The sequence below is a fragment of the Eleutherodactylus coqui genome, chromosome 11 (genome assembly GCF_035609145.1).
Source record: "Eleutherodactylus coqui strain aEleCoq1 chromosome 11, aEleCoq1.hap1, whole genome shotgun sequence".
NCBI lineage: Eukaryota > Metazoa > Chordata > Amphibia > Anura > Eleutherodactylidae > Eleutherodactylus > Eleutherodactylus coqui.
The window spans coordinates 57,015,301-57,038,752 of record NC_089847.1 but is presented as its reverse complement, the minus strand read 5'-3'; the positions used below and the strand labels follow the sequence as shown (position 1 = coordinate 57,038,752).

The 23,452-nt window shown below is 42.4% G+C and overlaps 16 non-coding genes across 16 annotated transcripts; 8 read left to right on the top strand and 8 right to left on the bottom strand.

The window, feature by feature from the left end:
* Window positions 1-451: 451 nt before the first annotated feature.
* On the bottom strand, window positions 452-533 carry TRNAS-GCU (transfer RNA serine (anticodon GCU)). The gene has a single exon. It is a non-coding gene; the product is annotated as a tRNA-Ser (tRNA).
* A 2,168-nt stretch (window positions 534-2,701) lies between these two features.
* On the bottom strand, window positions 2,702-2,783 carry TRNAS-GCU (transfer RNA serine (anticodon GCU)). Its single transcript has one exon. It is a non-coding gene; the product is annotated as a tRNA-Ser (tRNA).
* A 618-nt stretch (window positions 2,784-3,401) lies between these two features.
* TRNAT-AGU (transfer RNA threonine (anticodon AGU)) lies at window positions 3,402-3,475 on the top strand. The gene has a single exon. It is a non-coding gene; the product is annotated as a tRNA-Thr (tRNA).
* Window positions 3,476-4,531: 1,056 nt separating this feature from the next.
* On the top strand, window positions 4,532-4,605 carry TRNAT-AGU (transfer RNA threonine (anticodon AGU)). The gene has a single exon. It is a non-coding gene; the product is annotated as a tRNA-Thr (tRNA).
* A 2,596-nt stretch (window positions 4,606-7,201) lies between these two features.
* On the bottom strand, window positions 7,202-7,283 carry TRNAS-GCU (transfer RNA serine (anticodon GCU)). Its single transcript has one exon. It is a non-coding gene; the product is annotated as a tRNA-Ser (tRNA).
* A 1,738-nt stretch (window positions 7,284-9,021) lies between these two features.
* TRNAT-AGU (transfer RNA threonine (anticodon AGU)) lies at window positions 9,022-9,095 on the top strand. Its single transcript has one exon. It is a non-coding gene; the product is annotated as a tRNA-Thr (tRNA).
* A 1,056-nt stretch (window positions 9,096-10,151) lies between these two features.
* On the top strand, window positions 10,152-10,225 carry TRNAT-AGU (transfer RNA threonine (anticodon AGU)). The gene has a single exon. It is a non-coding gene; the product is annotated as a tRNA-Thr (tRNA).
* A 2,176-nt stretch (window positions 10,226-12,401) lies between these two features.
* TRNAT-AGU (transfer RNA threonine (anticodon AGU)) lies at window positions 12,402-12,475 on the top strand. Its single transcript has one exon. It is a non-coding gene; the product is annotated as a tRNA-Thr (tRNA).
* A 2,596-nt stretch (window positions 12,476-15,071) lies between these two features.
* On the bottom strand, window positions 15,072-15,153 carry TRNAS-GCU (transfer RNA serine (anticodon GCU)). Its single transcript has one exon. It is a non-coding gene; the product is annotated as a tRNA-Ser (tRNA).
* Window positions 15,154-18,441: 3,288 nt separating this feature from the next.
* Window positions 18,442-18,523, bottom strand: TRNAS-GCU (transfer RNA serine (anticodon GCU)). Its single transcript has one exon. It is a non-coding gene; the product is annotated as a tRNA-Ser (tRNA).
* Window positions 18,524-19,131: 608 nt separating this feature from the next.
* TRNAT-AGU (transfer RNA threonine (anticodon AGU)) lies at window positions 19,132-19,205 on the top strand. Its single transcript has one exon. It is a non-coding gene; the product is annotated as a tRNA-Thr (tRNA).
* Window positions 19,206-19,561: 356 nt separating this feature from the next.
* TRNAS-GCU (transfer RNA serine (anticodon GCU)) lies at window positions 19,562-19,643 on the bottom strand. The gene has a single exon. It is a non-coding gene; the product is annotated as a tRNA-Ser (tRNA).
* Window positions 19,644-20,251: 608 nt separating this feature from the next.
* On the top strand, window positions 20,252-20,325 carry TRNAT-AGU (transfer RNA threonine (anticodon AGU)). The gene has a single exon. It is a non-coding gene; the product is annotated as a tRNA-Thr (tRNA).
* A 356-nt stretch (window positions 20,326-20,681) lies between these two features.
* On the bottom strand, window positions 20,682-20,763 carry TRNAS-GCU (transfer RNA serine (anticodon GCU)). The gene has a single exon. It is a non-coding gene; the product is annotated as a tRNA-Ser (tRNA).
* A 618-nt stretch (window positions 20,764-21,381) lies between these two features.
* TRNAT-AGU (transfer RNA threonine (anticodon AGU)) lies at window positions 21,382-21,455 on the top strand. The gene has a single exon. It is a non-coding gene; the product is annotated as a tRNA-Thr (tRNA).
* A 1,476-nt stretch (window positions 21,456-22,931) lies between these two features.
* Window positions 22,932-23,013, bottom strand: TRNAS-GCU (transfer RNA serine (anticodon GCU)). The gene has a single exon. It is a non-coding gene; the product is annotated as a tRNA-Ser (tRNA).
* Window positions 23,014-23,452: the final 439 nt, after the last annotated feature.

The window sequence follows — 23,452 nt, the reverse complement described above, 5'->3', positions numbered from 1 at the left end:
TTTTCCACAGCTTTGCTCATGGGTGCTGTGGCTTAGTTGGTTAAAGCGCTTGTCTAGTAAACGGGAGATCCTCAGTTCAACTCTCAGCAGTGCCTTGTTCTCTTATTCTGGTCAATAATCAGCTCTTTTTTCCAAAAGGGAGATGTTCACTAGCCAATGACATTAAAGATGCTCGTCCCACATCCGTAGAATACTCCACCCGAGTGGCAAAGAGTCAGCTCTGGTTTAGTTTTAACAAGTAGATGGTTGCAACGTTTTGCAAAATGTAGGATGGCATAAGGCACGATAAATTAGAGGTGCCGATTCACTATTGCCTGACTGATACGCTACATAATGCCTGTAAATATGTTTAGAGACTTCAATAGCATCCTTCTTGAACGGTGATGGTAAATTTTCTTCCTCGGGGCATTGCTTGCGCTGAGCATAGAGAATTTTCCAAAAAGGAATCATACGACAAGGATGGGATTCGAACCCATGCGTGCAGAGCACAATGGATTAGCAGTCCATCGCCTTAACCACTCGGCCACCCCGTCAACAAAAGTACCTTTACCGAACCCACATTTGGAAAACAGTCGTGATGATTCTTAGGCTTCATTTTCTTTCCACATGCAACAGCGCCGTACATCAGACATTGGCTCAGCAGGTCTTGTTTTACATCCAACGTGATGACCCATGCTAATGGCATAAATACTAAACATTCAGTCCTCTCTGCTTCTCATTTATGTTGGCATTTCCCTAGCATTCCCTAAATCTGTCAATTCTGCCTTCTATCTAACTTTTAAAGTAAAACAGGCCACAATTCATGCAAGGCAAATGCATGGATTACATACCTATGGAGAAATTATCCATGTCTTTTCCAAAAAGGATCGTCCCAAGCCGATTTCATTTAGAATTGTCACGATGCAAAATGACAGAGAACTGCATGCTGCTGCCAAGTATGTGATGGGACTCGACTTCCTTGCTGTTCTATAGTGGTAGCCACCTGAAACTACATGCTGCATAGGATCTGTTCACACTTAATTTGCCATCTCTGTGACAAATAGCAAAACTTAGAACCACTCCTCAAAATCATCCTACATTTAAAAATTCTTCTCCTGGATCATCCTTGCCATCTTTCTGGTTTTCCACAGTTTTCCACAGTTTTGCTCATGGGCGCTGTGGCTTAGTTGGTTAAAGCGCCTGTCTAGTAAACAGGAGATCCTGAGTTCAACTCTCAGCAGTGGCTTGTTCTCTTATTCTGCTCAATAATCAGCACTTTTTTCCAAAAGGGAGATGTTCACTAGCCAATGACATTAAAGATGCTCGTCCCACATCCCTAGAATACTCCACCCGAGTGGCAAAGAGTCAGCTCTGGTTTAGTTTTAACAAGTAGATGGTTGCAACGTTTTGCAAAATGTAGGATGGCATAAGGCACGATAAATTAGAGGTGCCGATTCACTATTGCCTGACTGATACGCTACATAATGCCTGTAAATATGTTTAGAGACTTCAATAGCATCCTTCTTGAACGGTGATGGTAAATTTTCTTCCTCGGGGCATTGCTTGCGCTGAGCATAGAGAATTTTCCAAAAGGAAATCATACGACGAGGATGGGATTCAAACCCATGCGTGCAGAGCACAATGGATTAGCAGTCCATCGCCTTAACCACTCGGCCACCCCGTCAACAAAAGTACTTTTACCGAACCCACATTTGGAAAACAGTCGTGATGATTCTTAGGCTTCATTTTCTTTCCACATGCAACAGCGCCGTACATCAGACATTGGCTCAGCAGGTCTTGTTTTACATCCAACGTGATGACCCATGCTAATGGCATAAATACTAAACATTCAGTCCTCTCTGCTGCTCATTTATGTTGGCATTTCCCTAGCATTCCCTAAATCTGTCAATTCTGCCTTCTATCTAACTTTTAAAGTAAAACAGGCCACAATTCATGCAAGGCAAATGCATGGATTACATACCTATGGACAAATTATCCATGTCTTTTCCAAAAAGGATCTTCCCAAGCCGATTTCATTTAGAATTGTCACGATGCAAAATGACAGAGAACTGCATGCTGCTGCCAAGTATGTCATGGGACTCGACTTCCTTGCTGTTCTATAGTGGTAGCCACCTGAAACTACATGCTGCATAGGATCTGTTCACACTTAATTTGCCATCTCTGTGACAAATAGCAAAACTTAGAACCACTCCTCAAAATCATCCTACATTTAAAAATTCTTCTCCTGGATCATCCTTGCCATCTTTCTGGTTTTCCACAGCTTTGCTCATGGGTGCTGTGGCTTAGTTGGTTAAAGCGCTTGTCTAGTAAACGGGAGATCCTCAGTTCAACTCTCAGCAGTGCCTTGTTCTCTTATTCTGGTCAATAATCAGCACTTTTTTCCAAAAGGGAGATGTTCACTAGCCAATGACATTAAAGATGCTCGTCCCACATCCCTAGAATACTCCACCCGAGTGGCAAAGAGTCAGCTCTGGTTTAGTTTTAACAAGTAGATGGTTGCAACGTTTTGCAAAATGTAGGATGGCATAAGGCACGATAAATTAGAGGTGCCGATTCACTATTGCCTGACTGATACGCTACATAATGCCTGTAAATATGTTTAGAGACTTCAATAGCATCCTTCTTGAACGGTGATGGTAAATTTTCTTCCTCGGGGCATTGCTTGCGCTGAGCATAGAGAATTTTCCAAAAAGAAATCATACGACGAGGATGGGATTCGAACCCATGCGTGCAGAGCACAATGGATTAGCAGTCCATCGCCTTAACCACTCGGCCACCCCGTCAACAAAAGTACCTTTACCGAACCCACATTTGGAAAACAGTCGTGATGATTCTTAGGCTTCATTTTCTTTCCACATGCAACAGCGCCGTACATCAGACATTGGCTCAGCAGGTCTTGTTTTACATCCAACGTGATGACCCATGCTAATGGCATAAATACTAAACATTCAGTCCTCTCTGCTTCTCATTTATGTTGGCATTTCCCTAGCATTCCCTAACTCTGTCAATTCTGCCTTCTATCTAACTTTTAAAGTAAAACAGGCCGCAATTCATGCAAGGCAAATGCATGGATTACATACCTATGGAGAAATTATCCATGTCTTTTCCAAAAAGGATCGTCCCAAGCCGATTTCATTTAGAATTGTCACGATGCAAAATGACAGAGAACTGCATGCTGCTGCCAAGTATGTGATGGGACTCGACTTCCTTGCTGTTCTATAGTGGTAGCCACCTGAAACTACATGCTGCATAGGATCTGTTCACACTTAATTTGCCATCTCTGTGACAAATAGCAAAACTTAGAACCACTCCTCAAAATCATCCTACATTTAAAAATTCTTCTCCTGGATCATCATTGCCATCTTTCTGGTTTTCCACAGTTTTCCACAGTTTTGCTCATGGGCGCTGTGGCTTAGTTGGTTAAAGCGCCTGTCTAGTAAACAGGAGATCCTGAGTTCAACTCTCAGCAGTGCCTTGTTCTCTTATTCTGCTCAATAATCAGCACTTTTTTCCAAAAGGGAGATGTTCACTAGCCAATGACATTAAAGATGCTCGTCCCACATCCCTAGAATACTCCACCCGAGTGGCAAAGAGTCAGCTCTGCTTTAGTTTTAACAAGTAGATGGTTGCAACGTTTTGCAAAATGTAGGATGGCATAAGGCACGATAAATTAGAGGTGCCGATTCACTATTGCCTGACTGATACGCTACATAATGCCTGTAAATATGTTTAGAGACTTCAATAGCATCCTTCTTGAACGGTGATGGTAAATTTTCTTCCTCGGGGCATTGCTTGCGCTGAGCATAGAGAATTTTCCAAAAGGAAATCATACGACGAGGATGGGATTCGAACCCATGCGTGCAGAGCACAATGGATTAGCAGTCCATCGCCTTAACCACTCGGCCACCGCGTCAACAAAAGTACTTTTACCGAACCCACATTTGGAAAACAGTCGTGATGATTCTTAGGCTTCATTTTCTTTCCACATGCAACAGCGCCGTACATCAGACATTGGCTCAGCAGGTCTTGTTTTACATCCAACGTGATGACCCATGCTAATGGCATAAATACTAAACATTCAGTCCTCTCTGCTTCTCATTTATGTTGGCATTTCCCTAGCATTCCCTAAATCTGTCAATTCTGCCTTCTATCTAACTTTTAAAGTAAAACAGGCCACAATTCATGCAAGGCAAATGCATGGATTACATACCTATGGAGAAATTATCCATGTCTTTTCCAAAAAGGATCGTCCCAAGCCGATTTCATTTAGAATTGTCACGATGCAAAATGACAGAGAACTGCATGCTGCTGCCAAGTATGTCATGGGACTCGACTTCCTTGCTGTTCTATAGTGGTAGCCACCTGAAACTACATGCTGCATAGGATCTGTTCACACTTAATTTGCCATCTCTGTGACAAATAGCAAAACTTAGAACCACTCCTCAAAATCATCCTACATTTAAAAATTCTTCTCCTGGATCATCATTGCCATCTTTCTGGTTTTCCACAGTTTTCCACAGTTTTGCTCATGGGCGCTGTGGCTTAGTTGGTTAAAGCGCCTGTCTAGTAAACAGGAGATCCTGAGTTCAACTCTCAGCAGTGCCTTGTTCTCTTATTCTGCTCAATAATCAGCACTTTTTTCCAAAAGGGAGATGTTCACTAGCCAATGACATTAAAGATGCTCGTCCCACATCCCTAGAATACTCCACCCGAGTGGCAAAGAGTCAGCTCTGGTTTAGTTTTAACAAGTAGATGGTTGCAACGTTTTGCAAAATGTAGGATGGCATAAGGCACGATAAATTAGAGGTGCCGATTCACTATTGCCTGACTGATACGCTACATAATGCCTGTAAATATGTTTAGAGACTTCAATAGCATCCTTCTTGAACGGTGATGGTAAATTTTCTTCCTCGGGGCATTGCTTGCGCTGAGCATAGAGAATTTTCCAAAAGGAAATCATACGACGAGGATGGGATTCAAACCCATGCGTGCAGAGCACAATGGATTAGCAGTCCATCGCCTTAACCACTCGGCCACCCCGTCAACAAAATTACTTTTACCGAACCCACATTTGGAAAACAGTCGTGATGATTCTTAGGCTTCATTTTCTTTCCACATGCAACAGCGCCGTACATCAGACATTGGCTCAGCAGGTCTTGTTTTACATCCAACGTGATGACCCATGCTAATGGCATAAATACTAAACATTCAGTCCTCTCTGCTTCTCATTTATGTTGGCATTTCCCTAGCATTCCCTAAATCTGTCAATTCTGCCTTCTATCTAACTTTTAAAGTAAAACAGGCCACAATTCATGCAAGGCAAATGCATGGATTACATACCTATGGAGAAATTATCCATGTCTTTTCCAAAAAGGATCGTCCCAAGCCGATTTCATTTAGAATTGTCACGATGCAAAATGACAGAGAACTGCATGCTGCTGCCAAGTATGTGATGGGACTCGACTTCCTTGCTGTTCTATAGTGGTAGCCACCTGAAACTACATGCTGCATAGGATCTGTTCACACTTAATTTGCCATCTCTGTGACAAATAGCAAAACTTAGAACCACTCCTCAAAATCATCCTACATTTAAAAATTCTTCTCCTGGATCATCCTTGCCATCTTTCTGGTTTTCCACAGCTTTGCTCATGGGTGCTGTGGCTTACTTGGTTAAAGCGCCTGTCTAGTAAACGGGAGATCCTCAGTTCAACTCTCAGCAGTGCCTTGTTCTCTTATTCTGCTCAATAATCAGCACTTTTTTCCAAAAGGGAGATGTTCACTAGCCAATGACATTAAAGATGCTCGTCCCACATCCCTAGAATACTCCACCCGAGTGGCAAAGAGTCAGCTCTGGTTTAGTTTTAACAAGTAGATGGTTGCAACGTTTTGCAAAATGTAGGATGGCATAAGGCACGATAAATTAGAGGTGCCGATTCACTATTGCCTGACTGATACGCTACATAATGCCTGTAAATATGTTTAGAGACTTCAATAGCATCCTTCTTGAACGGTGATGGTAAATTTTCTTCCTCGGGGCATTGCTTGCGCTGAGCATAGAGAATTTTCCAAAAAGAAATCATACGACGAGGATGGGATTCGAACCCATGCGTGCAGAGCACAATGGATTAGCAGTCCATCGCCTTAACTACTCGGCCACCACGTCAACAAAAGTACCTTTACCGAACCCACATTTGGAAAACAGTCGTGATGATTCTTAGGCTTCATTTTCTTTCCACATGCAACAGCGCCGTACATCAGACATTGGCTCAGCAGGTCTTGTTTTACATCCAACGTGATGACCCATGCTAATGGCATAAATACTAAACATTCAGTCCTCTCTGCTGCTCATTTATGTTGGCATTTCCCTAGCATTCCCTAAATCTGTCAATTCTGCCTTCTATCTAACTTTTAAAGTAAAACAGGCCACAATTCATGCAAGGCAAATGCATGGATTACATACCTATGGACAAATTATCCATGTCTTTTCCAAAAAGGATCTTCCCAAGCCGATTTCATTTAGAATTGTCACGATGCAAAATGACAGAGAACTGCATGCTGCTGCCAAGTATGTCATGGGACTCGACTTCCTTGCTGTTCTATAGTGGTAGCCACCTGAAACTACATGCTGCATAGGATCTGTTCACACTTAATTTGCCATCTCTGTGACAAATAGCAAAACTTAGAACCACTCCTCAAAATCATCCTACATTTAAAAATTCTTCTCCTGGATCATCCTTGCCATCTTTCTGGTTTTCCACAGCTTTGCTCATGGGTGCTGTGGCTTAGTTGGTTAAAGCGCTTGTCTAGTAAACGGGAGATCCTCAGTTCAACTCTCAGCAGTGCCTTGTTCTCTTATTCTGGTCAATAATCAGCTCTTTTTTCCAAAAGGGAGATGTTCACTAGCCAATGACATTAAAGATGCTCGTCCCACATCCGTAGAATACTCCACCCGAGTGGCAAAGAGTCAGCTCTGGTTTAGTTTTAACAAGTAGATGGTTGCAACGTTTTGCAAAATGTAGGATGGCATAAGGCACGATAAATTAGAGGTGCCGATTCACTATTGCCTGACTGATACGCTACATAATGCCTGTAAATATGTTTAGAGACTTCAATAGCATCCTTCTTGAACGGTGATGGTAAATTTTCTTCCTCGGGGCATTGCTTGCGCTGAGCATAGAGAATTTTCCAAAAAGGAATCATACGACAAGGATGGGATTCGAACCCATGCGTGCAGAGCACAATGGATTAGCAGTCCATCGCCTTAACCACTCGGCCACCCCGTCAACAAAAGTACCTTTACCGAACCCACATTTGGAAAACAGTCGTGATGATTCTTAGGCTTCATTTTCTTTCCACATGCAACAGCGCCGTACATCAGACATTGGCTCAGCAGGTCTTGTTTTACATCCAACGTGATGACCCATGCTAATGGCATAAATACTAAACATTCAGTCCTCTCTGCTGCTCATTTATGTTGGCATTTCCCTAGCATTCCCTAAATCTGTCAATTCTGCCTTCTATCTAACTTTTAAAGTAAAACAGGCCACAATTCATGCAAGGCAAATGCATGGATTACATACCTATGGACAAATTATCCATGTCTTTTCCAAAAAGGATCTTCCCAAGCCGATTTCATTTAGAATTGTCACGATGCAAAATGACAGAGAACTGCATGCTGCTGCCAAGTATGTCATGGGACTCGACTTCCTTGCTGTTCTATAGTGGTAGCCACCTGAAACTACATGCTGCATAGGATCTGTTCACACTTAATTTGCCATCTCTGTGACAAATAGCAAAACTTAGAACCACTCCTCAAAATCATCCTACATTTAAAAATTCTTCTCCTGGATCATCCTTGCCATCTTTCTGGTTTTCCACAGCTTTGCTCATGGGTGCTGTGGCTTAGTTGGTTAAAGCGCTTGTCTAGTAAACGGGAGATCCTCAGTTCAACTCTCAGCAGTGCCTTGTTCTCTTATTCTGGTCAATAATCAGCTCTTTTTTCCAAAAGGGAGATGTTCACTAGCCAATGACATTAAAGATGCTCGTCCCACATCCGTAGAATACTCCACCCGAGTGGCAAAGAGTCAGCTCTGGTTTAGTTTTAACAAGTAGATGGTTGCAACGTTTTGCAAAATGTAGGATGGCATAAGGCACGATAAATTAGAGGTGCCGATTCACTATTGCCTGACTGATACGCTACATAATGCCTGTAAATATGTTTAGAGACTTCAATAGCATCCTTCTTGAACGGTGATGGTAAATTTTCTTCCTCGGGGCATTGCTTGCGCTGAGCATAGAGAATTTTCCAAAAAGGAATCATACGACAAGGATGAGATTCGAACCCATGCGTGCAGAGCACAATGGATTAGCAGTCCATCGCCTTAACCACTCGGCCACCCCGTCAACAAAAGTACCTTTACCGAACCCACATTTGGAAAACAGTCGTGATGATTCTTAGGCTTCATTTTCTTTCCACATGCAACAGCGCCGTACATCAGACATTGGCTCAGCAGGTCTTGTTTTACATCCAACGTGATGACCCATGCTAATGGCATAAATACTAAACATTCAGTCCTCTCTGCTTCTCATTTATGTTGGCATTTCCCTAGCATTCCCTAAATCTGTCAATTCTGCCTTCTATCTAACTTTTAAAGTAAAACAGGCCACAATTCATGCAAGGCAAATGCATGGATTACATACCTATGGACAAATTATCCATGTCTTTTCCAAAAAGGATCGTCCCAAGCCGATTTCATTTAGAATTGTCACGATGCAAAATGACAGAGAACTGCATGCTGCTGCCAAGTATGTGATGGGACTCGACTTCCTTGCTGTTCTATAGTGGTAGCCACCTGAAACTACATGCTGCATAGGATCTGTTCACACTTAATTTGCCATCTCTGTGACAAATAGCAAAACTTAGAACCACTCCTCAAAATCATCCTACATTTAAAAATTCTTCTCCTGGATCATCATTGCCATCTTTCTGGTTTTCCACAGTTTTCCACAGTTTTGCTCATGGGCGCTGTGGCTTAGTTGGTTAAAGCGCCTGTCTAGTAAACAGGAGATCCTGAGTTCAACTCTCAGCAGTGCCTTGTTCTCTTATTCTGCTCAATAATCAGCACTTTTTTCCAAAAGGGAGATGTTCACTAGCCAATGACATTAAAGATGCTCGTCCCACATCCCTAGAATACTCCACCCGAGTGGCAAAGAGTCAGCTCTGGTTTAGTTTTAACAAGTAGATGGTTGCAACGTTTTGCAAAATGTAGGATGGCATAAGGCACGATAAATTAGAGGTGCCGATTCACTATTGCCTGACTGATACGCTACATAATGCCTGTAAATATGTTTAGAGACTTCAATAGCATCCTTCTTGAACGGTGATGGTAAATTTTCTTCCTCGGGGCATTGCTTGCGCTGAGCATAGAGAATTTTCCAAAAGGAAATCATACGACGAGGATGGGATTCGAACCCATGCGTGCAGAGCACAATGGATTAGCAGTCCATCGCCTTAACCACTCGGCCACCGCGTCAACAAAAGTACTTTTACCGAACCCACATTTGGAAAACAGTCGTGATGATTCTTAGGCTTCATTTTCTTTCCACATGCAACAGCGCCGTACATCAGACATTGGCTCAGCAGGTCTTGTTTTACATCCAACGTGATGACCCATGCTAATGGCATAAATACTAAACATTCAGTCCTCTCTGCTTCTCATTTATGTTGGCATTTCCCTAGCATTCCCTAAATCTGTCAATTCTGCCTTCTATCTAACTTTTAAAGTAAAACAGGCCACAATTCATGCAAGGCAAATGCATGGATTACATACCTATGGAGAAATTATCCATGTCTTTTCCAAAAAGGATCGTCCCAAGCCGATTTCATTTAGAATTGTCACGATGCAAAATGACAGAGAACTGCATGCTGCTGCCAAGTATGTGATGGGACTCGACTTCCTTGCTGTTCTATAGTGGTAGCCACCTGAAACTACATGCTGCATAGGATCTGTTCACACTTAATTTGCCATCTCTGTGACAAATAGCAAAACTTAGAACCACTCCTCAAAATCATCCTACATTTAAAAATTCTTCTCCTGGATCATCATTGCCATCTTTCTGGTTTTCCACAGTTTTCCACAGTTTTGCTCATGGGCGCTGTGGCTTAGTTGGTTAAAGCGCCTGTCTAGTAAACAGGAGATCCTGAGTTCAACTCTCAGCAGTGCCTTGTTCTCTTATTCTGCTCAATAATCAGCACTTTTTTCCAAAAGGGAGATGTTCACTAGCCAATGACATTAAAGATGCTCGTCCCACATCCCTAGAATACTCCACCCGAGTGGCAAAGAGTCAGCTCTGGTTTAGTTTTAACAAGTAGATGGTTGCAACGTTTTGCAAAATGTAGGATGGCATAAGGCACGATAAATTAGAGGTGCCGATTCACTATTGCCTGACTGATACGCTACATAATGCCTGTAAATATGTTTAGAGACTTCAATAGCATCCTTCTTGAACGGTGATGGTAAATTTTCTTCCTCGGGGCATTGCTTGCGCTGAGCATAGAGAATTTTCCAAAAGGAAATCATACGACGAGGATGGGATTCAAACCCATGCGTGCAGAGCACAATGGATTAGCAGTCCATCGCCTTAACCACTCGGCCACCCCGTCAACAAAAGTACTTTTACCGAACCCACATTTGGAAAACAGTCGTGATGATTCTTAGGCTTCATTTTCTTTCCACATGCAACAGCGCCGTACATCAGACATTGGCTCAGCAGGTCTTGTTTTACATCCAACGTGATGACCCATGCTAATGGCATAAATACTAAACATTCAGTCCTCTCTGCTTCTCATTTATGTTGGCATTTCCCTAGCATTCCCTAAATCTGTCAATTCTGCCTTCTATCTAACTTTTAAAGTAAAACAGGCCACAATTCATGCAAGGCAAATGCATGGATTACATACCTATGGAGAAATTATCCATGTCTTTTCCAAAAAGGATCGTCCCAAGCCGATTTCATTTAGAATTGTCACGATGCAAAATGACAGAGAACTGCATGCTGCTGCCAAGTATGTGATGGGACTCGACTTCCTTGCTGTTCTATAGTGGTAGCCACCTGAAACTACATGCTGCATAGGATCTGTTCACACTTAATTTGCCATCTCTGTGACAAATAGCAAAACTTAGAACCACTCCTCAAAATCATCCTACATTTAAAAATTCTTCTCCTGGATCATCCTTGCCATCTTTCTGGTTTTCCACAGCTTTGCTCATGGGTGCTGTGGCTTACTTGGTTAAAGCGCCTGTCTAGTAAACGGGAGATCCTCAGTTCAACTCTCAGCAGTGCCTTGTTCTCTTATTCTGCTCAATAATCAGCACTTTTTTCCAAAAGGGAGATGTTCACTAGCCAATGACATTAAAGATGCTCGTCCCACATCCCTAGAATACTCCACCCGAGTGGCAAAGAGTCAGCTCTGGTTTAGTTTTAACAAGTAGATGGTTGCAACGTTTTGCAAAATGTAGGATGGCATAAGGCACGATAAATTAGAGGTGCCGATTCACTATTGCCTGACTGATACGCTACATAATGCCTGTAAATATGTTTAGAGACTTCAATAGCATCCTTCTTGAACGGTGATGGTAAATTTTCTTCCTCGGGGCATTGCTTGCGCTGAGCATAGAGAATTTTCCAAAAGGAAATCATACGACGAGGATGGGATTCGAACCCATGCGTGCAGAGCACAATGGATTAGCAGTCCATCGCCTTAACCACTCGGCCACCGCGTCAACAAAAGTACTTTTACCGAACCCACATTTGGAAAACAGTCGTGATGATTCTTAGGCTTCATTTTCTTTCCACATGCAACAGCGCCGTACATCAGACATTGGCTCAGCAGGTCTTGTTTTACATCCAACGTGATGACCCATGCTAATGGCATAAATACTAAACATTCAGTCCTCTCTGCTTCTCATTTATGTTGGCATTTCCCTAGCATTCCCTAAATCTGTCAATTCTGCCTTCTATCTAACTTTTAAAGTAAAACAGGCCACAATTCATGCAAGGCAAATGCATGGATTACATACCTATGGAGAAATTATCCATGTCTTTTCCAAAAAGGATCGTCCCAAGCCGATTTCATTTAGAATTGTCACGATGCAAAATGACAGAGAACTGCATGCTGCTGCCAAGTATGTGATGGGACTCGACTTCCTTGCTGTTCTATAGTGGTAGCCACCTGAAACTACATGCTGCATAGGATCTGTTCACACTTAATTTGCCATCTCTGTGACAAATAGCAAAACTTAGAACCACTCCTCAAAATCATCCTACATTTAAAAATTCTTCTCCTGGATCATCATTGCCATCTTTCTGGTTTTCCACAGTTTTCCACAGTTTTGCTCATGGGCGCTGTGGCTTAGTTGGTTAAAGCGCCTGTCTAGTAAACAGGAGATCCTGAGTTCAACTCTCAGCAGTGCCTTGTTCTCTTATTCTGCTCAATAATCAGCACTTTTTTCCAAAAGGGAGATGTTCACTAGCCAATGACATTAAAGATGCTCGTCCCACATCCCTAGAATACTCCACCCGAGTGGCAAAGAGTCAGCTCTGGTTTAGTTTTAACAAGTAGATGGTTGCAACGTTTTGCAAAATGTAGGATGGCATAAGGCACGATAAATTAGAGGTGCCGATTCACTATTGCCTGACTGATACGCTACATAATGCCTGTAAATATGTTTAGAGACTTCAATAGCATCCTTCTTGAACGGTGATGGTAAATTTTCTTCCTCGGGGCATTGCTTGCGCTGAGCATAGAGAATTTTCCAAAAGGAAATCATACGACGAGGATGGGATTCAAACCCATGCGTGCAGAGCACAATGGATTAGCAGTCCATCGCCTTAACCACTCGGCCACCCCGTCAACAAAAGTACTTTTACCGAACCCACATTTGGAAAACAGTCGTGATGATTCTTAGGCTTCATTTTCTTTCCACATGCAACAGCGCCGTACATCAGACATTGGCTCAGCAGGTCTTGTTTTACATCCAACGTGATGACCCATGCTAATGGCATAAATACTAAACATTCAGTCCTCTCTGCTTCTCATTTATGTTGGCATTTCCCTAGCATTCCCTAAATCTGTCAATTCTGCCTTCTATCTAACTTTTAAAGTAAAACAGGCCACAATTCATGCAAGGCAAATGCATGGATTACATACCTATGGAGAAATTATCCATGTCTTTTCCAAAAAGGATCGTCCCAAGCCGATTTCATTTAGAATTGTCACGATGCAAAATGACAGAGAACTGCATGCTGCTGCCAAGTATGTGATGGGACTCGACTTCCTTGCTGTTCTATAGTGGTAGCCACCTGAAACTACATGCTGCATAGGATCTGTTCACACTTAATTTGCCATCTCTGTGACAAATAGCAAAACTTAGAACCACTCCTCAAAATCATCCTACATTTAAAAATTCTTCTCCTGGATCATCCTTGCCATCTTTCTGGTTTTCCACAGCTTTGCTCATGGGTGCTGTGGCTTACTTGGTTAAAGCGCCTGTCTAGTAAACGGGAGATCCTCAGTTCAACTCTCAGCAGTGCCTTGTTCTCTTATTCTGCTCAATAATCAGCACTTTTTTCCAAAAGGGAGATGTTCACTAGCCAATGACATTAAAGATGCTCGTCCCACATCCCTAGAATACTCCACCCGAGTGGCAAAGAGTCAGCTCTGGTTTAGTTTTAACAAGTAGATGGTTGCAACGTTTTGCAAAATGTAGGATGGCATAAGGCACGATAAATTAGAGGTGCCGATTCACTATTGCCTGACTGATACGCTACATAATGCCTGTAAATATGTTTAGAGACTTCAATAGCATCCTTCTTGAACGGTGATGGTAAATTTTCTTCCTCGGGGCATTGCTTGCGCTGAGCATAGAGAATTTTCCAAAAAGAAATCATACGACGAGGATGGGATTCGAACCCATGCGTGCAGAGCACAATGGATTAGCAGTCCATCGCCTTAACTACTCGGCCACCCCGTCAACAAAAGTACCTTTACCGAACCCACATTTGGAAAACAGTCGTGATGATTCTTAGGCTTCATTTTCTTTCCACATGCAACAGCGCCGTACATCAGACATTGGCTCAGCAGGTCTTGTTTTACATCCAACGTGATGACCCATGCTAATGGCATAAATACTAAACATTCAGTCCTCTCTGCTGCTCATTTATGTTGGCATTTCCCTAGCATTCCCTAAATCTGTCAATTCTGCCTTCTATCTAACTTTTAAAGTAAAACAGGCCACAATTCATGCAAGGCAAATGCATGGATTACATACCTATGGACAAATTATCCATGTCTTTTCCAAAAAGGATCTTCCCAAGCCGATTTCATTTAGAATTGTCACGATGCAAAATGACAGAGAACTGCATGCTGCTGCCAAGTATGTCATGGGACTCGACTTCCTTGCTGTTCTATAGTGGTAGCCACCTGAAACTACATGCTGCATAGGATCTGTTCACACTTAATTTGCCATCTCTGTGACAAATAGCAAAACTTAGAACCACTCCTCAAAATCATCCTACATTTAAAAATTCTTCTCCTGGATCATCCTTGCCATCTTTCTGGTTTTCCACAGCTTTGCTCATGGGTGCTGTGGCTTAGTTGGTTAAAGCGCTTGTCTAGTAAACGGGAGATCCTCAGTTCAACTCTCAGCAGTGCCTTGTTCTCTTATTCTGGTCAATAATCAGCTCTTTTTTCCAAAAGGGAGATGTTCACTAGCCAATGACATTAAAGATGCTCGTCCCACATCCGTAGAATACTCCACCCGAGTGGCAAAGAGTCAGCTCTGGTTTAGTTTTAACAAGTAGATGGTTGCAACGTTTTGCAAAATGTAGGATGGCATAAGGCACGATAAATTAGAGGTGCCGATTCACTATTGCCTGACTGATACGCTACATAATGCCTGTAAATATGTTTAGAGACTTCAATAGCATCCTTCTTGAACGGTGATGGTAAATTTTCTTCCTCGGGGCATTGCTTGCGCTGAGCATAGAGAATTTTCCAAAAAGGAATCATACGACAAGGATGGGATTCGAACCCATGCGTGCAGAGCACAATGGATTAGCAGTCCATCGCCTTAACCACTCGGCCACCCCGTCAACAAAAGTACCTTTACCGAACCCACATTTGGAAAACAGTCGTGATGATTCTTAGGCTTCATTTTCTTTCCACATGCAACAGCGCCGTACATCAGACATTGGCTCAGCAGGTCTTGTTTTACATCCAACGTGATGACCCATGCTAATGGCATAAATACTAAACATTCAGTCCTCTCTGCTGCTCATTTATGTTGGCATTTCCCTAGCATTCCCTAAATCTGTCAATTCTGCCTTCTATCTAACTTTTAAAGTAAAACAGGCCACAATTCATGCAAGGCAAATGCATGGATTACATACCTATGGACAAATTATCCATGTCTTTTCCAAAAAGGATCTTCCCAAGCCGATTTCATTTAGAATTGTCACGATGCAAAATGACAGAGAACTGCATGCTGCTGCCAAGTATGTCATGGGACTCGACTTCCTTGCTGTTCTATAGTGGTAGCCACCTGAAACTACATGCTGCATAGGATCTGTTCACACTTAATTTGCCATCTCTGTGACAAATAGCAAAACTTAGAACCACTCCTCAAAATCATCCTACATTTAAAAATTCTTCTCCTGGATCATCCTTGCCATCTTTCTGGTTTTCCACAGCTTTGCTCATGGGTGCTGTGGCTTAGTTGGTTAAAGCGCTTGTCTAGTAAACGGGAGATCCTCAGTTCAACTCTCAGCAGTGCCTTGTTCTCTTATTCTGGTCAATAATCAGCTCTTTTTTCCAAAAGGGAGATGTTCACTAGCCAATGACATTAAAGATGCTCGTCCCACATCCGTAGAATACTCCACCCGAGTGGCAAAGAGTCAGCTCTGGTTTAGTTTTAACAAGTAGATGGTTGCAACGTTTTGCAAAATGTAGGATGGCATAAGGCACGATAAATTAGAGGTGCCGATTCACTATTGCCTGACTGATACGCTACATAATGCCTGTAAATATGTTTAGAGACTTCAATAGCATCCTTCTTGAACGGTGATGGTAAATTTTCTTCCTCGGGGCATTGCTTGCGCTGAGCATAGAGAATTTTCCAAAAAGGAATCATACGACAAGGATGAGATTCGAACCCATGCGTGCAGAGCACAATGGATTAGCAGTCCATCGCCTTAACCACTCGGCCACCCCGTCAACAAAAGTACCTTTACCGAACCCACATTTGGAAAACAGTCGTGATGATTCTTAGGCTTCATTTTCTTTCCACATGCAACAGCGCCGTACATCAGACATTGGCTCAGCAGGTCTTGTTTTACATCCAACGTGATGACCCATGCTAATGGCATAAATACTAAACATTCAGTCCTCTCTGCTTCTCATTTATGTTGGCATTTCCCTAGCATTCCCTAAATCTGTCAATTCTGCCTTCTATCTAACTTTTAAAGTAAAACAGGCCACAATTCATGCAAGGCAAATGCATGGATTACATACCTATGGACAAATTATCCATGTCTTTTCCAAAAAGGATCGTCCCAAGCCGATTTCATTTAGAATTGTCACGATGCAAAATGACAGAGAACTGCATGCTGCTGCCAAGTATGTGATGGGACTCGACTTCCTTGCTGTTCTATAGTGGTAGCCACCTGAAACTACATGCTGCATAGGATCTGTTCACACTTAATTTGCCATCTCTGTGACAAATAGCAAAACTTAGAACCACTCCTCAAAATCATCCTACATTTAAAAATTCTTCTCCTGGATCATCCTTGCCATCTTTCTGGTTTTCCACAGTTTTCCACAGTTTTGCTCATGGCTGCTGTGGCTTAGTTGGTTAAAGCGCCTGTCTAGTAAACAGGAGATCCTGAGTTCAACTCTCAGCAGTGGCTTGTTCTCTTATTCTGCTCAATAATCAGCACTTTTTTCCAAAAGGGAGATGTTCACTAGCCAATGACATTAAAGATGCTCGTCCCACATCCCTAGAATACTCCACCCGAGTGGCAAAGAGTCAGCTCTGGTTTAGTTTTAACAAGTAGATGGTTGCAACGTTTTGCAAAATGTAGGATGGCATAAGGCACGATAAATTAGAGGTGCCGATTCACTATTGCCTGACTGATACGCTACATAATGCCTGTAAATATGTTTAGAGACTTCAATAGCATCCTTCTTGAACGGTGATGGTAAATTTTCTTCCTCGGGGCATTGCTTGCGCTGAGCATAGAGAATTTTCCAAAAGGAAATCATACGACGAGGATGGGATTCAAACCCATGCGTGCAGAGCACAATGGATTAGCAGTCCATCGCCTTAACCACTCGGCCACCCCGTCAACAAAAGTACTTTTACCGAACCCACATTTGGAAAACAGTCGTGATGATTCTTAGGCTTCATTTTCTTTCCACATGCAACAGCGCCGTACATCAGACATTGGCTCAGCAGGTCTTGTTTTACATCCAACGTGATGACCCATGCTAATGGCATAAATACTAAACATTCAGTCCTCTCTGCTTCTCATTTATGTTGGCATTTCCCTAGCATTCCCTAAATCTGTCAATTCTGCCTTCTATCTAACTTTTAAAGTAAAACAGGCCACAATTCATGCAAGGCAAATGCATGGATTACATACCTATGGAGAAATTATCCATGTCTTTTCCAAAAAGGATCGTCCCAAGCCGATTTCATTTAGAATTGTCACGATGCAAAATGACAGAGAACTGCATGCTGCTGCCAAGTATGTGATGGGACTCGACTTCCTTGCTGTTCTATAGTGGTAGCCACCTGAAACTACATGCTGCATAGGATCTGTTCACACTTAATTTGCCATCTCTGTGACAAATAGCAAAACTTAGAACCACTCCTCAAAATCATCCTACATTTAAAAATTCTTCTCCTGGATCATCCTTGCCATCTTTCTGGTTTTCCACAGCTTTGCTCATGGGTGCTGTGGCTTACTTGGTTAAAGCGCCTGTCTAGTAAACGGGAGATCCTCAGTTCAACTCTCAGCAGTGCCTTGTTCTCTTATTCTGCTCAATAATCAGCACTTTTTTCCAAAAGGGAGATGTTCACTAGCCAATGACATTAAAGATGCTCGTCCCACATCCCTAGAATACTCCACCCGAGTGGCAAAGAGTCAGCTCTGGTTTAGTTTTAACAAGTAGATGGTTGCAACGTTTTGCAAAATGTAGTATGGCATAAGGCACGATAAATTAGAGGTGCCGATTCACTATTGCCTGACTGATACGCTACATAATGCCTGTAAATATGTTTAGAGACTTCAATAGCATCCTTCTTGAACGGTGATGGTAAATTTTCTTCCTCGGGGCATTGCTTGCACTGAGCATAGAGAATTTTCCAAAAGGAAATCATACGACGAGGATGGGATTCGAACCCATGCGTGCAGAGCACAATGGATTAGCAGTCCATCGCCTTAACCACTCGGCCACCCCGTCAACAAAAGTACTTTTACCGAACCCACATTTGGAAAACAGTCGTGATGATTCTTAGGCTTCATTTTCTTTCCACATGCAACAGCGCCGTACATCAGACATTGGCTCAGCAGGTCTTGTTTTACATCCAACGTGATGACCCATGCTAATGGCATAAATACTAAACATTCAGTCCTCTCTGCTTCTCATTTATGTTGGCATTTCCCTAGCATTCCCTAAATCTGTCAATTCTGCCTTCTATCTAACTTTTAAAGTAAAACAGGCCACAATTCATGCAAGGCAAATGCATGGATTACATACCTATGGAGAAATTATCCATGTCTTTTCCAAAAAGGATCGTCCCAAGCCGATTTCATTTAGAATTGTCACAATGCAAAATGACAGAGAACTGCATGCTGCTGCCAAGTATGTGATGGGACTCGACTTCCTTGCTGTTCTATAGTGGTAGCCACCTGAAACTACATGCTGCATAGGATCTGTTCACACTTAATTTGCCATCTCTGTGACAAATAGCAAAACTTAGAACCACTCCTCAAAATCATCCTACATTTAAAAATTCTTCTCCTGGATCATCCTTGCCATCTTTCTGGTTTTCCACAGTTTTGCTCATGGGCGCTGTGGCTTAGTTGGTTAAAGCGCCTGTCTAGTAAACAGGAGACCCTGAGTTCAACTCTCAGCAGTGCCTTGTTCTCTTATTCTGCTCAATAATCAGCACTTTTTTCCAAAAGGGAGATGTTCACTAGCCAATGACATTAAAGATGCTCGTCCCACATCCCTAGAATACTCCACCCGAGTGGCAAAGAGTCAGCTCTGGTTTAGTTTTAACAAGTAGATGGTTGCAACGTTTTGCAAAATGTAGTATGGCATAAGGCACGATAAATTAGAGGTGCCGATTCACTATTGCCTGACTGATACGCTACATAATGCCTGTAAATATGTTTAGAGACTTCAATAGCATCCTTCTTGAACGGTGATGGTAAATTTTCTTCCTCGGGGCATTGCTTGCGCTGAGCATAGAGAATTTTCCAAAAAGAAATCATACGACGAGGATGGGATTCGAACCCATGCGTGCAGAGCACAATGGATTAGCAGTCCATCGCCTTAACCACTCGGCCACCCCGTCAACAAAAGTACCTTTACCGAACCCACATTTGGAAAACAGTCGTGATGATTCTTAGGCTTCATTTTCTTTCCACATGCAACAGCGCCGTACATCAGACATTGGTTCAGCAGGTCTTGTTTTACATCCAACGTGATGACCCATGCTAATGGCATAAATACTAAACATTCAGTCCTCTCTGCTTCTCATTTATGTTGGCATTTCCCTAGCATTCCCTAAATCTGTCAATTCTGCCTTCTATCTAACTTTTAAAGTAAAACAGGCCGCAATTCATGCAAGGCAAATGCATGGATTACATACCTATGGAGAAATTATCCATGTCTTTTCCAAAAAGGATCGTCCCAAGCCGATTTCATTTAGAATTGTCACGATGCAAAATGACAGAGAACTGCATGCTGCTGCCAAGTATGTGATGGGACTCGACTTCCTTGCTGTTCTATAGTGGTAGCCACCTGAAACTACATGCTGCATAGGATCTGTTCACACTTAATTTGCCATCTCTGTGACAAATAGCAAAACTTAGAACCACTCCTCAAAATCATCCTACATTTAAAAATTCTTCTCCTGGATCATCCTTGCCATCTTTCTGGTTTTCCACAGTTTTGCTCTTGGGCGCTGTGGCTTAGTTGGTTAAAGCGCCTGTCTAGTAAACAGGAGATCCTGAGTTCAACTCTCAGCAGTGCCTTGTTCTCTTATTCTGCTCAATAATCAGCACTTTTTTCCAAAAGGGAGATGTTCACTAGCCAATGACATTAAAGATGCTCGTCCCACATCCCTAGAATACTCCACCCGAGTGGCAAAGAGTCAGCTCTGGTTTAGTTTTAACAAGTAGATGGTTGCAATGTTTTGCAAAATGTAGGATGGCATAAGGCACGATAAATTAGAGGTGCCGATTCACTATTGCCTGACTGATACGCTACATAATGCCTGTAAATATGTTTAGAGACTTCAATAGCATCCTTCTTGAACGGTGATGGTAAATTTTCTTCCTCGGGGCATTGCTTGCGCTGAGCATAGAGAATTTTCCAAAAAGAAATCATACGACGAGAATGGGATTCGAACCCATGCGTGCAGAGCACAATGGATTAGCAGTCCATCGCCTTAACCACTCGGCCACCCCGTCAACAAAAGTACTTTTACCGAACCCACATTTGGAAAACAGTCGTGATGATTCTTAGGCTTCATTTTCTTTCCACATGCAACAGCGCCGTACATCAGACATTGGCTCAGCAGGTCTTGTTTTACATCCAACGTGATGACCCATGCTAATGGCATAAATACTAAACATTCAGTCCTCTCTGCTTCTCATTTATGTTGGCATTTCCCTAGCATTCCCTAAATCTGTCAATTCTGCCTTCTATCTAACTTTTAAAGTAAAACAGGCCACAATTCATGCAAGGCAAATGCATGGATTACATACCTATGGACAAATTATCCATGTCTTTTCCAAAAAGGATCGTCCCAAGCCGATTTCATTTAGAATTGTCACGATGCAAAATGACAGAGAACTGCATGCTGCTGCCAAGTATGTGATGGGACTCGACTTCCTTGCTGTTCTATAGTGGTAGCCACCTGAAACTACATGCTGCATAGGATCTGTTCACACTTAATTTGCCATCTCTGTGACAAATAGCAAAACTTAGAACCACTCCTCAAAATCATCCTACATTTAAAAATTCTTCTCCTGGATCATCATTGCCATCTTTCTGGTTTTCCACAGTTTTCCACAGTTTTGCTCATGGGCGCTGTGGCTTAGTTGGTTAAAGCGCCTGTCTAGTAAACAGGAGATCCTGAGTTCAACTCTCAGCAGTGCCTTGTTCTCTTATTCTGCTCAATAATCAGCACTTTTTTCCAAAAGGGAGATGTTCACTAGCCAATGACATTAAAGATGCTCGTCCCACATCCCTAGAATACTCCACCCGAGTGGCAAAGAGTCAGCTCTGGTTTAGTTTTAACAAGTAGATGGTTGCAACGTTTTGCAAAATGTAGGATGGCATAAGGCACGATAAATTAGAGGTGCCGATTCACTATTGCCTGACTGATACGCTACATAATGCCTGTAAATATGTTTAGAGACTTCAATAGCATCCTTCTTGAACGGTGATGGTAAATTTTCTTCCTCGGGGCATTGCTTGCGCTGAGCATAGAGAATTTTCCAAAAGGAAATCATACGACGAGGATGGGATTCAAACCCATGCGTGCAGAGCACAATGGATTAGCAGTCCATCGCCTTAACCACTCGGCCACCCCGTCAACAAAAGTACTTTTACCGAACCCACATTTGGAAAACAGTCGTGATGATTCTTAGGCTTCATTTTCTTTCCACATGCAACAGCGCCGTACATCAGACATTGGCTCAGCAGGTCTTGTTTTACATCCAACGTGATGACCCATGCTAATGGCATAAATACTAAACATTCAGTCCTCTCTGCTTCTCATTTATGTTGGCATTTCCCTAGCATTCCCTAAATCTGTCAATTCTGCCTTCTATCTAACTTTTAAAGTAAAACAGGCCACAATTCATGCAAGGCAAATGCATGGATTACATACCTATGGAGAAATTATCCATGTCTTTTCCAAAAAGGATCGTCCCAAGCCGATTTCATTTAGAATTGTCACGATGCAAAATGACAGAGAACTGCATGCTGCTGCCAAGTATGTGATGGGACTCGACTTCCTTGCTGTTCTATAGTGGTAGCCACCTGAAACTACATGCTGCATAGGATCTGTTCACACTTAATTTGCCATCTCTGTGACAAATAGCAAAACTTAGAACCACTCCTCAAAATCATCCTACATTTAAAAATTCTTCTCCTGGATCATCCTTGCCATCTTTCTGGTTTTCCACAGCTTTGCTCATGGGTGCTGTGGCTTACTTGGTTAAAGCGCCTGTCTAGTAAACGGGAGATCCTCAGTTCAACTCTCAGCAGTGCCTTGTTCTCTTATTCTGCTCAATAATCAGCACTTTTTTCCAAAAGGGAGATGTTCACTAGCCAATGACATTAAAGATGCTCGTCCCACATCCCTAGAATACTCCACCCGAGTGGCAAAGAGTCAGCTCTGGTTTAGTTTTAACAAGTAGATGGTTGCAACGTTTTGCAAAATGTAGTATGGCATAAGGCACGATAAATTAGAGGTGCCGATTCACTATTGCCTGACTGATACGCTACATAATGCCTGTAAATATGTTTAGAGACTTCAATAGCATCCTTCTTGAACGGTGATGGTAAATTTTCTTCCTCGGGGCATTGCTTGCACTGAGCATAGAGAATTTTCCAAAAGGAAATCATACGACGAGGATGGGATTCGAACCCATGCGTGCAGAGCACAATGGATTAGCAGTCCATCGCCTTAACCACTCGGCCACCCCGTCAACAAAAGTACTTTTACCGAACCCACATTTGGAAAACAGTCGTGATGATTCTTAGGCTTCATTTTCTTTCCACATGCAACAGCGCCGTACATCAGACATTGGCTCAGCAGGTCTTGTTTTACATCCAACGTGATGACCCATGCTAATGGCATAAATACTAAACATTCAGTCCTCTCTGCTTCTCATTTATGTTGGCATTTCCCTAGCATTCCCTAAATCTGTCAATTCTGCCTTCTATCTAACTTTTAAAGTAAAACAGGCCACAATTCATGCAAGGCAAATGCATGGATTACATACCTATGGACAAATTATCCATGTCTTTTCCAAAAAGGATCGTCCCAAGCCGATTTCATTTAGAATTGTCACGATGCAAAATGACAGAGAACTGCATGCTGCTGCCAAGTATGTGATGGGACTCGACTTCCTTGCTGTTCTATAG